Source organism: Lactuca sativa, chromosome 1 (assembly GCF_002870075.4).
Source record: "Lactuca sativa cultivar Salinas chromosome 1, Lsat_Salinas_v11, whole genome shotgun sequence".
NCBI lineage: Eukaryota > Viridiplantae > Streptophyta > Magnoliopsida > Asterales > Asteraceae > Lactuca > Lactuca sativa.
This window is the reverse complement of record NC_056623.2, coordinates 34,710,330-34,721,845: the sequence shown is the minus strand read 5'-3', so window position 1 is coordinate 34,721,845 and position 11,516 is coordinate 34,710,330.

Below are 11,516 nucleotides of genomic sequence, written 5' to 3'. Positions count from 1 at the left end.
ACAAATTTGCTTTTTGAACAATAAAATGTCAAGATTAGTTAGATAAATATCGAACTGAAGTAAATATGAGTAGTAAGTCATTTAATGTTTTCTTATTAAAGAATGAGTTTGACTCATACACCAAATTTAATGGATGATTGTCTTTTAAAACATAAATATTATTGGGTTTAAAAGCTTTTGCCAAAAGAAGAAATAAAGCATATTATGAAAGAATAAACGACTATATCCCTTGCTATAAATCCATGGATTGTATGTGGTGTATCATCATTTGTGTGACTTTTGTAGAAGTATAAAATATTTATTCCTCCTTTTGATCTTATGGAAAGTGATTCATACACAATAACTTTTCTTTATAGATAAAAATTTATGTTTTATAAAGTTATACAATACAACATTTTAAAACACAAATTATTGTGTATGGAGAACATTGTTGTGTACGAATTAGGTATCATCTCTAATGTAACTTCTGTTTTAATTTTATATGTTTTTAATTTTAAATAGGAGAAGTTCTCGGAAGAGCTTATATTGTTAATTGAAATTGTTAAGGCCTCCTTTGTAATGCAATATAGGACAAGATTTAAAAACTTTGTATAATGTTTTGAGGTGCATCCGTGTGACATCCCCAAAATCTCGGCCAGAAAAGACCGATTTTCATTTATGCTTTTAAAATAATTTCAGAGTAAATCCTTTGATTTGAAAGAGTTGCGGAATTTGTTCCCAAAAACAAAACGTGATAAAACAATGTTTACCAAAGCATTTCATAAAAGAAATGTATTTTCATTATATAATCAAAACTCAGGATGTCATGTTCCGATACAAACCATAAAGCATAAACGATAACATTACAAGTCATTCAAAAAATATATACATATACAGACTTGTAAACAAAACAACTTGATGGTTCATCCATCCTATGCCCTTGCGCCACTTCCTGTAATACAAATAAAACTGAGTGGGTCAGGCTTGGGAGCCTGGTGAGCATATAGGGTTTTCAACCCACAATAAATAATTATATTTAATTCCACCAACCAACAATAACCCAATTACACATTCCCGTTATTCTCACTTTACATCCCTAAGACAACTGACATAAGGGACCTAGTCTAAGAATATTTCATCGGGGCGACAACACATGCTTCGGGGGTTCCTCAGCAATATAAGTCAAATAAGGAAACCATGAGGGGGATGGAGTACAGCAAATGAACACCCGAGTTCATTAACACCTACAGGTGGCGAACCTGCTAGCGTTCCACATGACTGTCTAGAAAAGTCTGTGGTCGTCATCTAAACTCCGCTAGATGACTGAATCAAAACAACAACGAGGTCTCTCATCTGTTTATTACACACCAACTATCTACCCATGTTCTACCCAACATATTAGTAGATAAAAATAAACATTTTTATACATAGTTTAAAAACCTGCATAGCATGCTTTAATCAATACATATTCCACATGACAGATGAGGCACACACATAACACGTATTTCATATAAAACAAATCAGATCCATGAGATAAAAGAGAGTGAATACACATTCACACATATAACACCAAAATATACACATCACACGTATTTCGTAGAAAATACTTTATAATTATGCGTTAGAAGAAAGTAACCACACACTCACGCATATAAACAACAATATACTTAATACACTCAAACCATACTTGTATTATTATCGTGTTTATGAAAGGTAGTATACACTCACCTGATCACAAGATCATCAGACAGCACTACGGCTTGTAGAAGTAGTATTCTTCGGCAGATCTAGAAGATCTCCACAAAAATCGAACTTCTCGCGGGCAGAGCTTTGGCTCAGGAATCTTATTTCTTGAGATCTTCAGGACCTCGGGACTTGCTTCGGGGCTCGGGAATGATACCGGGGCCTCGGGGTACTTCTGGCACGCAAAACAATGAAAAACGGGAGAGAGAAGAGAGAAAGAGAGCAAATGAGCCGGCTGCCCTTGCATCCTATTTATAGGAGGCTGGAGCCTCGGAGTACGTTGGGCGTACACAGTACGCGGGGCGTACGCGTCCGAATCGTCATGGCATGCGTCATCCAAAGAACTCGAGTGCGAGGTGCGTCATGCTTCGCGGTACGCTGGGCGTACTTCGGATCAGATCGGTGACTCCTTCGGATATACATCCGAATTAAAGATTAAATTTAAATATTAATTATTTAATAAACTTTATAAATTCATATCTTCTTCATACGAACTCCGTTTTCGACGTTCTTTATATCCACGCGTAGGCGAGACTACGCTCTACAACTTTCGTTTAGACTCTGTCGGCTAATTTTGACTTTATTTTTATTAATTATTTTTAGTAGGCCGGGACAGAAAAACTTCGTTATAAATTCATAACTTCTTCGTTTGACGTCCGTTCTCGCTTAACTTTTCATCGTTTCGATACCAACAACGAGATCTTCGATTCTCGTTTAGATCGATTCGACTAAAAACCGCTCGATCTCAAATCGAGTATTTCGGGCTGCATACCGCTAAGTCGAAACTTCAGAAAATCATAACTTCCTCATACGAAGTCAGATTCTGGCGCTCTTTATATATTCGGAAACCTCGTTTCAACTACTACAACATTATCCAAAGATATCAAGCTTATTTTACACTTAAATTTTGACGCTTATTTTTATTCTTAATTAATCGAACCACATAATTAAGCAATTAAGCACAAAACACATAATACTCAAATAATACACTTCTATTATTTCAAAATGGGTTACAAAGGTTAACCTAGACTATTACATCAACAAAAATGCCTAGCCTGGAAACGCGGGCGTTACAGTTCTCTCCCCCTTAGGATGATTCCGTCCCCGGAATCACACATCAACAAACAAATGTAGATAGCGACTCAACATGTCACTCTCCGTTTCCCAGGTGAGATTTGGCCCATTCGAATGTTTCGAACGAACAAGCACTAATTCGACCATCTTGCGTCGAAGCTTCTTAGTCTTTCGGTCCACAATTGCCTCTGGTTCTTCAATTAACCTCTTGTTTTCACTCAATTAAGAAATTGGAATTATATCGGGAACTTCTCCCGTAAACTTCCTCAAATAACACACATGAAAAGTGTTGTGAATTCCATTCAGTTCCTCTGGTAGTTCAAGCTTGTAAGCTTGGTTCCCAATCCTCTGAAGAACTTTAAACGGTCCAATAAACCTTGGACTCAACTTTCCCCTTTTACCAAATCTTATAAGTCCCTTCCACGACGAGACTTTAAGCAAAACCGAATCTCCAATTTCGAAGGTCATTGGCCTTCGCTTCTTGTCAGCATAGCTCTTTTGACGATCTTGAGCTGCTAACATTCTTTCCCTGATCACTTTCAACTTCTCAGCAGTCTGATGGACCATCTCGGGTCCCATAAACTGCTTTTCCCCAACCTCAAGCCAACAAGACGGCGTACGACACTTCTGTCCGTACAAAGCTAGATAATGCTCGAGTGGAAACTATTATTGTAGGAAAATTCTACCAAAGGTAAATGTTCATCCCAGTTACCTAGGAATTCCAGGGTACATGCTCTGAGCATATCTTCAAGTGTTTGTATTGTTCTTTCACTCTAACCATCAGTCTGCGGATGGTAAGCTGTATTTAAACATAACTTGGCACTCATTTCCTCTTGTAGACTTTTCCAAAACCTTGAGGTGAAACGGCTATCACGATCTGACACAATCGTTAACGGAACACCGTGAAGCCTCACAATTTCCTTCACGTAAGAATTTGCAAGCTTCTCCATAGACCATTTCTCCCTGTCTACTATGAAATACGCACTCTTAGTGAATCGATCAACGACCACCCAAATCATGTCGTGACCACTTTTTGTTCTGGGTAGTTTAGTGACAAAATCCATCGCAATGTCTTCCCATTTACCCATAGGCACAGGTAAAGGTTCTAAACTCCCATATGGTTTCTGATGTTGTGTCTTGACTCTCGCACAAGTCACACACTCAGCCACATACTTTGCAACATCAAGCTTCATCGTCGGCCACCAGTAGTAGGGTTTTAGGTCCCTATACATTTTAGTGCTACCGGGATGAATCGAGTACATGGTTTTGTGAGCTTCTTCCATCAGAAGATCTCTGACTCCTCCTGTCTTAGGTATCCAAATCCGATCTTGGAACACCTTCAGTCCATGACTGTTTACACCGAACACCAATGTTTTGCCCAAACGTTCCTCCTTTCGGCCATTCTTCTCAAAAGCTTCGCTTTGAGCTTTCTTTATACTTTCCAAAATAGTCGAGACAACTTCAATTCTCAACGCTCTTGGCCTTTTCCTTTCAAGATTGACTTTCCGACTAAGAGCATCAGCAACAACATTAGCTTTACCGGGATGGTAAAGTATCTCACAGTCATAGTCCTTGTGTAACTCTAGCCAGCGTCGTTGCATCATATTCAATTCTTTCTTATTAAAGAGATATTGGAGACTCTTATGATCAGTGAAAAGTTTGCACTTCGTGCCATAGAGGTAATGCCTCCATATTTTCAGAGCGAAAACTACCGCTGCCAACTCCAAATCATGAGTCGGGTAATTCTTTTCATGCTCCTTCAGCTGTCAAGACGCATATGCTATCACCTTTTCTCTTTGGGTCAAAACACAACCCAATCCAACCCCAGACGCATCGCTATAGACAGCGAAGTCTTCAACTCCATCGGGTAAAGAAAGTAACGGTGCCTCGCATAGCTTCTTCTTTAGCTTCTCGAATGCTTCTTTATGCTTATCACTCCAAGAATAAGTAGCTCCTTTGTGGGTCAAAGCTGTTAATTGAGTAGCAATCGAAGAAAAGCCTTGGATAAACCTTCGGTAATATCTGGCTAATCCTAAAAAGCTTTGGATCTCCGTGGGACTTTTTGGTTGTTCCCACTTCATTACAGCTTCAATCTTCGCTGGATCAACCATTATCCCTTCTTGGTTGACCACGTGACCCAAGAATTGGACTTCTCGAATCCAAAAATCACACTTAGAGAACCTTGCATACAGCTTCTCCTTCTTCAAGACTTCTAACACTTCTCGCAAGTGTCTGCCATGCTCCTCTTGGTTTTTCGAATAAATCAGAATGTCGTCTATGAACACTATCACAGATTTATCAAGGAACGGATTACAAACCCTATTCATCAAATTCATGAACGCTGCTGGAGCATTGGTTAGTCCAAATGACATAACCAAGAACTCGTAGTGTCCATATCTAGTTCTGAATGCAGTCTTCTCGATATCTTGCTCTCTTACTTTTAGCTGATCATATCCTGACCTTAGATCGATCTTCGAGAAATAGCTCGAACCTTGCAATTGATCAAATAGGTCATCAATCCTTGGCAACGGGTATCTATTCTTTATTGTTGCCTTGTCCAGCTCTCTGTAATCAATGCACATTCTCATACTTCCATCTTTCTTCTTCACGAATAACACAGGAGCTCCCCAGGGTGATGAACTAGGTCTAATGAAACCTTTGTCCAATAACTCCTGAAGTTGCATCATCAGCTCCTTCATCTCCGTTGGTGCTAATTGATACGGTGCTTTTTCTATTGGCATGGTTCCTGGTAACAAGTCTATTCTGAAATCTACTTGTCTATCAGGTGGTAATCCAGGAAGATCTTCGGGAAATACTTCTGGATAATCACACACCACTGGTATACTCTGTATCACTTTCTTTTCCTTCTTAGCATCGATCACGAATGCTAAATATAATGTACATCCCTTGGTCAAACACTTCCTGACTTTCATTAGGGAAATGATTCTAGAATTTACTCGCCGTTTGTCCCCGTACACCATAAATGAATCCTTCCCAGGCGGGTTTACTTTAACTATCTTCTTCTTGCACAATATTTCGGCATCATTGGCGCTAAGCCAATCCATTACCAACACGATGTCGAAACCATTAAGTTCGATAGGCAATAATTCCGCGTGAAACTTATTCCCATTAAGGTCGATTAAGATGTCTTTCATACGATGGCTAACAGGTACAAACTTGCCACTAGCAACTTCGACTAATAAAGCATTATCTAGTCTATCAACAGGCAAAGATAGTTTTCTACCAAACTCATGCGAAATAAAGGAGTAGTTGCCTCCAGAATCAAACAAAATTTGAGCAGGTAATTCGTTTACGAGAAAGGTACCTGATGCGACATCAGCTTCATCTTTCGCAGCTTCGAGTGTCATCTGGAAGGCTCTCGCCTTCGACTTTGGTGGAATGTTGGGCTTAGCTGCCTCCTTCTTCTTTGGACAGTCTTTCAAAATGTGCCCCTCTTCATTGCAACCAAAACACATCCTTTTGTTGTTCGGACACTCATTGGCAAAATGCCCAATTTTTCCACACTTGTAGCAGGTTACATCCTCACTACATTTCCCAAAGTGCTTGTTCTTACACTTATCACACCATTTCGCTTCGCCTCCTTTTCCTCCACCAAACTTTTTCGAATCAGATTTCGAAAATTTGCTTTTCTTACCGGAACCAGATGTTCCCTCAAACTTTCTCTTCTCACCAACCTCAACCTTGTCGGTGGTTCTCCCCTTAATCATGTTCTCAACAGACTTGGCAGCCCAGATAGCTGCCTCTAGAGTATGTGCCTGACGTACTGGCACCTCGTACTCCCATGGGAGTCCCTTCGCATACCGGTCCACCTTTGTCAACTCGTTTGGGACGATACGCAAGGCAAACTCCATCTTATCGGTGAAGTTATTGGTGTATTCATCAACTAACATGCTGCCTTTCGTCAATGCCAAAAACTTATTCTCCAACTCCAACAGATTTTGAGCCGAGCAGAACTTGCGCTTGAACTGCACCAAGAACTCTGCCCATGTCAATTGCAGTGGCTCATTAGGGCTTAAAGTCTTCCCTAGAGTGTTCCACCAACGAACGGCTCAACCTCGGAATTGACGCACTACGTAGATAGTCTGCAACTTGCCTCTGCAGCTACAAGTCATGAAGGCTAACTCCATTTCGGAGATCCAATCCATAACTCCAATCGGATCCTCCTTTCCATTGAAGGTTGATGGTTGCAAGTTAGAAAGTCCTTGTACTTGCATCCCATTCCATCATTCCTTCCATCATGGTTGTTTTGCCTAACTATCGGTGGGTTGGCTTGACCAACAGACCCACTGAAGTTTCCACCTTCCGAGTGCCCTTCATTTAATTCGGGCTCTTCCACACGAATTGACAGTTCTTCACGATTCTGTTGAAGCAACCGCCTAGTCTCCTCCATTTGACGATCCAACATTGTTTGAATCATCATTTGCACACCAACCATGGTTATCGGCTCAGGTGCTGCTGCTACGACAGGTATTTGTTCAATCACTGGTGGTTGATTCCTGTTTTCATCAGCATTTCCAACTCCACTTCTTGTTCTCACCATTTTTGATCTACACACCGAATAAGGTGAAATTAGATCCTCATTCACGATAGATATTCAAATCATCCTTATCACTCCGAAACGTTTACATGCTAGTTCTAATATCGTAGACGTACGCTTAGAATCCTACACACATAAAGTTTCTAGATCCGGTCGGCAACAGACCATAGATCCGAACAAATAATATCATATATGGAAACATATAACATTTAGCACATAAAGCATTTTAGGCAACTTTCCTAAAAAAACTAGTGCTCGTGTCTAAAATATCACAAACACACATATCAAAATTCCACTTAGCATTCTAAGTTTAAGTCTAGAAATCCTACAAATTCCTAGTTCGCTTAAACTAATGCTCTGATACCAACTGTGACATCCCCAAAATCTCGGCCAGAAAAGACCGATTTTCATTTATGCTTTTAAAATAATTTCAGAGTAAATCCTTTGATTTGAAAGAGTTGCGGAATTTGTTCCCAAAAACAAAACGTGATAAAACAATGTTTACCAAAGCATTTCATAAAAAGAAATGTATTTTCATTATATAATCAAAACTCGGGATGTCATGTTCCGATACAAACCATAAAGCATAAACGATAACATTACAAGTCATTCAAAAAATATATACATATACAGACTTGTAAACAAAACAACTTGATGGTTCATCCATCCTATGCCCTTGCGCCACTTCCTGTAATACAAATAAAACTGAGTGGGTCAGGCTTGGGAGCCTGGTGAGCATATAGGGTTTTCAACCCACAATAAATAATTATATTTAATTCCACCAACCAACAATAACCCAATTACCCATTCCCTTTATTGTCACCTTACATCCCTAAGACAACTGACATAAGGGACCTAGTCTAAGAATATTTCATCGGGGCGACAACACATGCTTCGGGGGTTCCTCAGCAATATAAGTCAAATAAGGAAACCATGAGGGGGATGGAGTACAGCGAATGAACACCTGAGTTCATTAACACCTACAGGTGGCGAACCTGCTAGCGTTCCACATGACTGTCTAGAAAAGTCTGTGGTCGTCATCTAAACTCCGCTAGATGACTGAATCAAAACAACAACGAGGCATCTCATTTGTTTATTACACACCAACTATCTACCCATGTTCTACCCAACATATTAGTAGATAAAAATAAACATTTTTATACATAGTTTAAAAACCTGCATAGCATGCTTTAATCAATACATATTCCACATGACAGATGAGGCACACACATAACACGTATTTCATATAAAACAAATCAGCTCCATGAGATAAAAGAGAGTGAATACACATTCACACATATAACACAAAATATACACATAACACGTATTTCGTAGAAAATACTTTATAATTATGCGTTAGAAGAAAGTAACCACACACTCACGCATATAAACAACAATATACTTAATACACTCAAACCATACTTGTATTATTATCGTGTTTATGAAAGGTAGTATACACTCACTTGATCAGAAGATGATCAAACTACACTACGGCTTGTAGAAGTAGTATTCTTCGACATATCTGGAAGATCTCCACAAAAATCGAACTTCTCGCGAGTAGAGCTTCGGCTCAGGAATCTTACTTCTCGGGATCTTCAGGACCTCGGGACTTGCTTCGGGCTCGGGAATGATATCGGGGCTTCGGGGTACTTCTGGCACGCAAAACAATGAAAAACAGGAGAGAGAAGAGAGAAAAAGAGCAAATGAGCCGGCTGCCCTCGCATCCTATTTCTAGGAGGCTGGAGCCTCGGAGTACGCGGGGCGTACGCGTCCGAATCGTCATGGCATGCGTCATCCGAAGACCTCGAGTGCGAGGTGCATCATGCTTCGCGGTACGCTGGGCGTACTTCGGATCAGATCGGTGACTCCTTCGGATATACATCCGAATTAAAGATTAAATTTAAATATTAATTATTTAATAAACTTCGGAAATTCATATCTTCTTCATACGAACTCCGTTTTCGACGTTCTTTATATCCACGCGTAGGTGAGACTACGCTCTACAACTTTCGTTTAGACTTCATCGGCTATTTTGACTTTATTTTTATTAATTATTTTTAGTAGGCCGGGACAGAAAAACTTCGTTATAAATTCATAACTTCTTCGTTTGACGTCCGTTCTCGCCTAACTTTTCATCATTTCGATACCAACAACGAGATCTTCGATTCTCGTTTAGATCAATTTGACTAAAAACCGCTCGATCTCAAATCGAGTATTTCGAGCTGCATACAGCTAAGTCGAAACTTCAGAAAATCATAACTTCCTCATACGAAGTTAGATTCTGGCGCTCTTTATATATTCGGAAACCTCGTTTCAACTACTACAACATTATCCAAAGATATCAAGTTTATTTTACACTTAAATTTTGACGCTTATTTTTATTCTTAATTAATCAAACCACATAATTAAGCAATTAAGCACAAAACACATAATACTCAAATAATACACTTCTATTATTTCAAAATGGGTTACAAAGGTTAACCTAGACTATTACATCAACGAAAATGCCTAGCCTGGAAACGCGGCCGTTACAATCCATGACATTAATGTTAACAATGATAGTAATGTTAACAGGAAGAAAAATCATAGTTTTGTCCTACAAACTGATGTGAGACAGAGATATGATTTTGATACCTCATTTGTACAAAAAAACTAAATATCCTACAGAATCTCATCATCATAAATATCCATCCATACCATGTATAAAAAACGTTGCTTAAGGATACATGCATGATGTTGATTTAAATTGCAAGTGAAAAGGTAGTTTAGATATAATTATTATCTTAACAAATCGCATATATGGTCAAACCTGTGTGGATATTGTGTTCATGTTATATGATATTTGAAAATCATTCTCTGTCGGGTTTTAAGGTTTTCTAATATTCGTCAGTTATTATGTTTTTACATCATTTCTTTGTTAAGATAATTGATTTTCCGTACATACGACATCCTATTCTCATGGTACATACACAAAGGCTTGCGAATATTTAAATCAGCAATTGTTGATATTTAACTGAGGTTAACCATAAAGTTGGCACAATATATTGTGACGTTTTCTAGTGTTAGATAATTGGTTATTAATTTTTTCTATAACTGGGCATTCACAATCATGTAATTTATTCTTCACATAAAAAGTATATTTTTTCTATTTTTCATCTCTTTCTCACTCATTTCTTTTTTGAAATCATTTCTGGTGGAATCATTCTTTCTTAAATTGGTTTTAAAAAATGATTATTGTGTGACTAGGTCTCATCTTTTTATTGTTTCTTGAGTATTTTCTTCATCTAGTTTCTTCAAATCAATTTAGGTCTTTGTTGTCTCTTTTCTAATGTATTCGATCTTTATTTTTATTCGAATACGTCATCATCAAGATAAGTTTCCAACATAATGGTTTTCAAATCAGCGTCTACAATACAAAAGCCAAAAAATTGGTAACATTTCGACTTGCGTTAGAGGGTCTGAAGAGAGATTATTAGAGTTCTTTAAACAAATGTGGAAATCTATAACTAAAAAACACTTACATCCCAGGCTATTTCAGGTTTACTATATAATCATAAACATATTTTAAAGCGACTAGGGTACTAAAAATAAAACTACTTCTACTCCAAGTCCTTGTGCTCTTACCTCCTCTCGCACAATGGCTACTATATGCACTTGCAAAACTTGAAAAAATCTACTACATCATACCACATGTCTAGTGAGTTATACTTTGTTCTATTTTCATGTATTCATACTTTACTAATCCTTTCTTTCTTTCATTATTCTTACTATATGTCAACTCTATTCATACTCTATCTCAGCATCTTTCCGGCTCCTCTCATTCCTTTTTTACACCTCATCTCTTTACACTTGTTCCACTCTATCTATATCTTTTTTATGTCCTTCTCTCTTCTCAATCTAGGATACTTTCTTTCTCCTTGATCCTCATCCCATCTCATCTTTGGTCCCGTCTCTTTTTGCTTCTCTATTCTCATTTATATCTAATTGGTCTAATCATCTATGATAGCTTCACCTATCATATAGAGGGACAATAGAATTCCAACTTACCGAAGTACAACCATCAAGACTAAGTCCCCTTACTTGATCCCACACGGATCCTTTGACCGATTCTATTTTCTTGAATCCCCAATGGATTACAATGATCTCTTACAAATCCTTTACA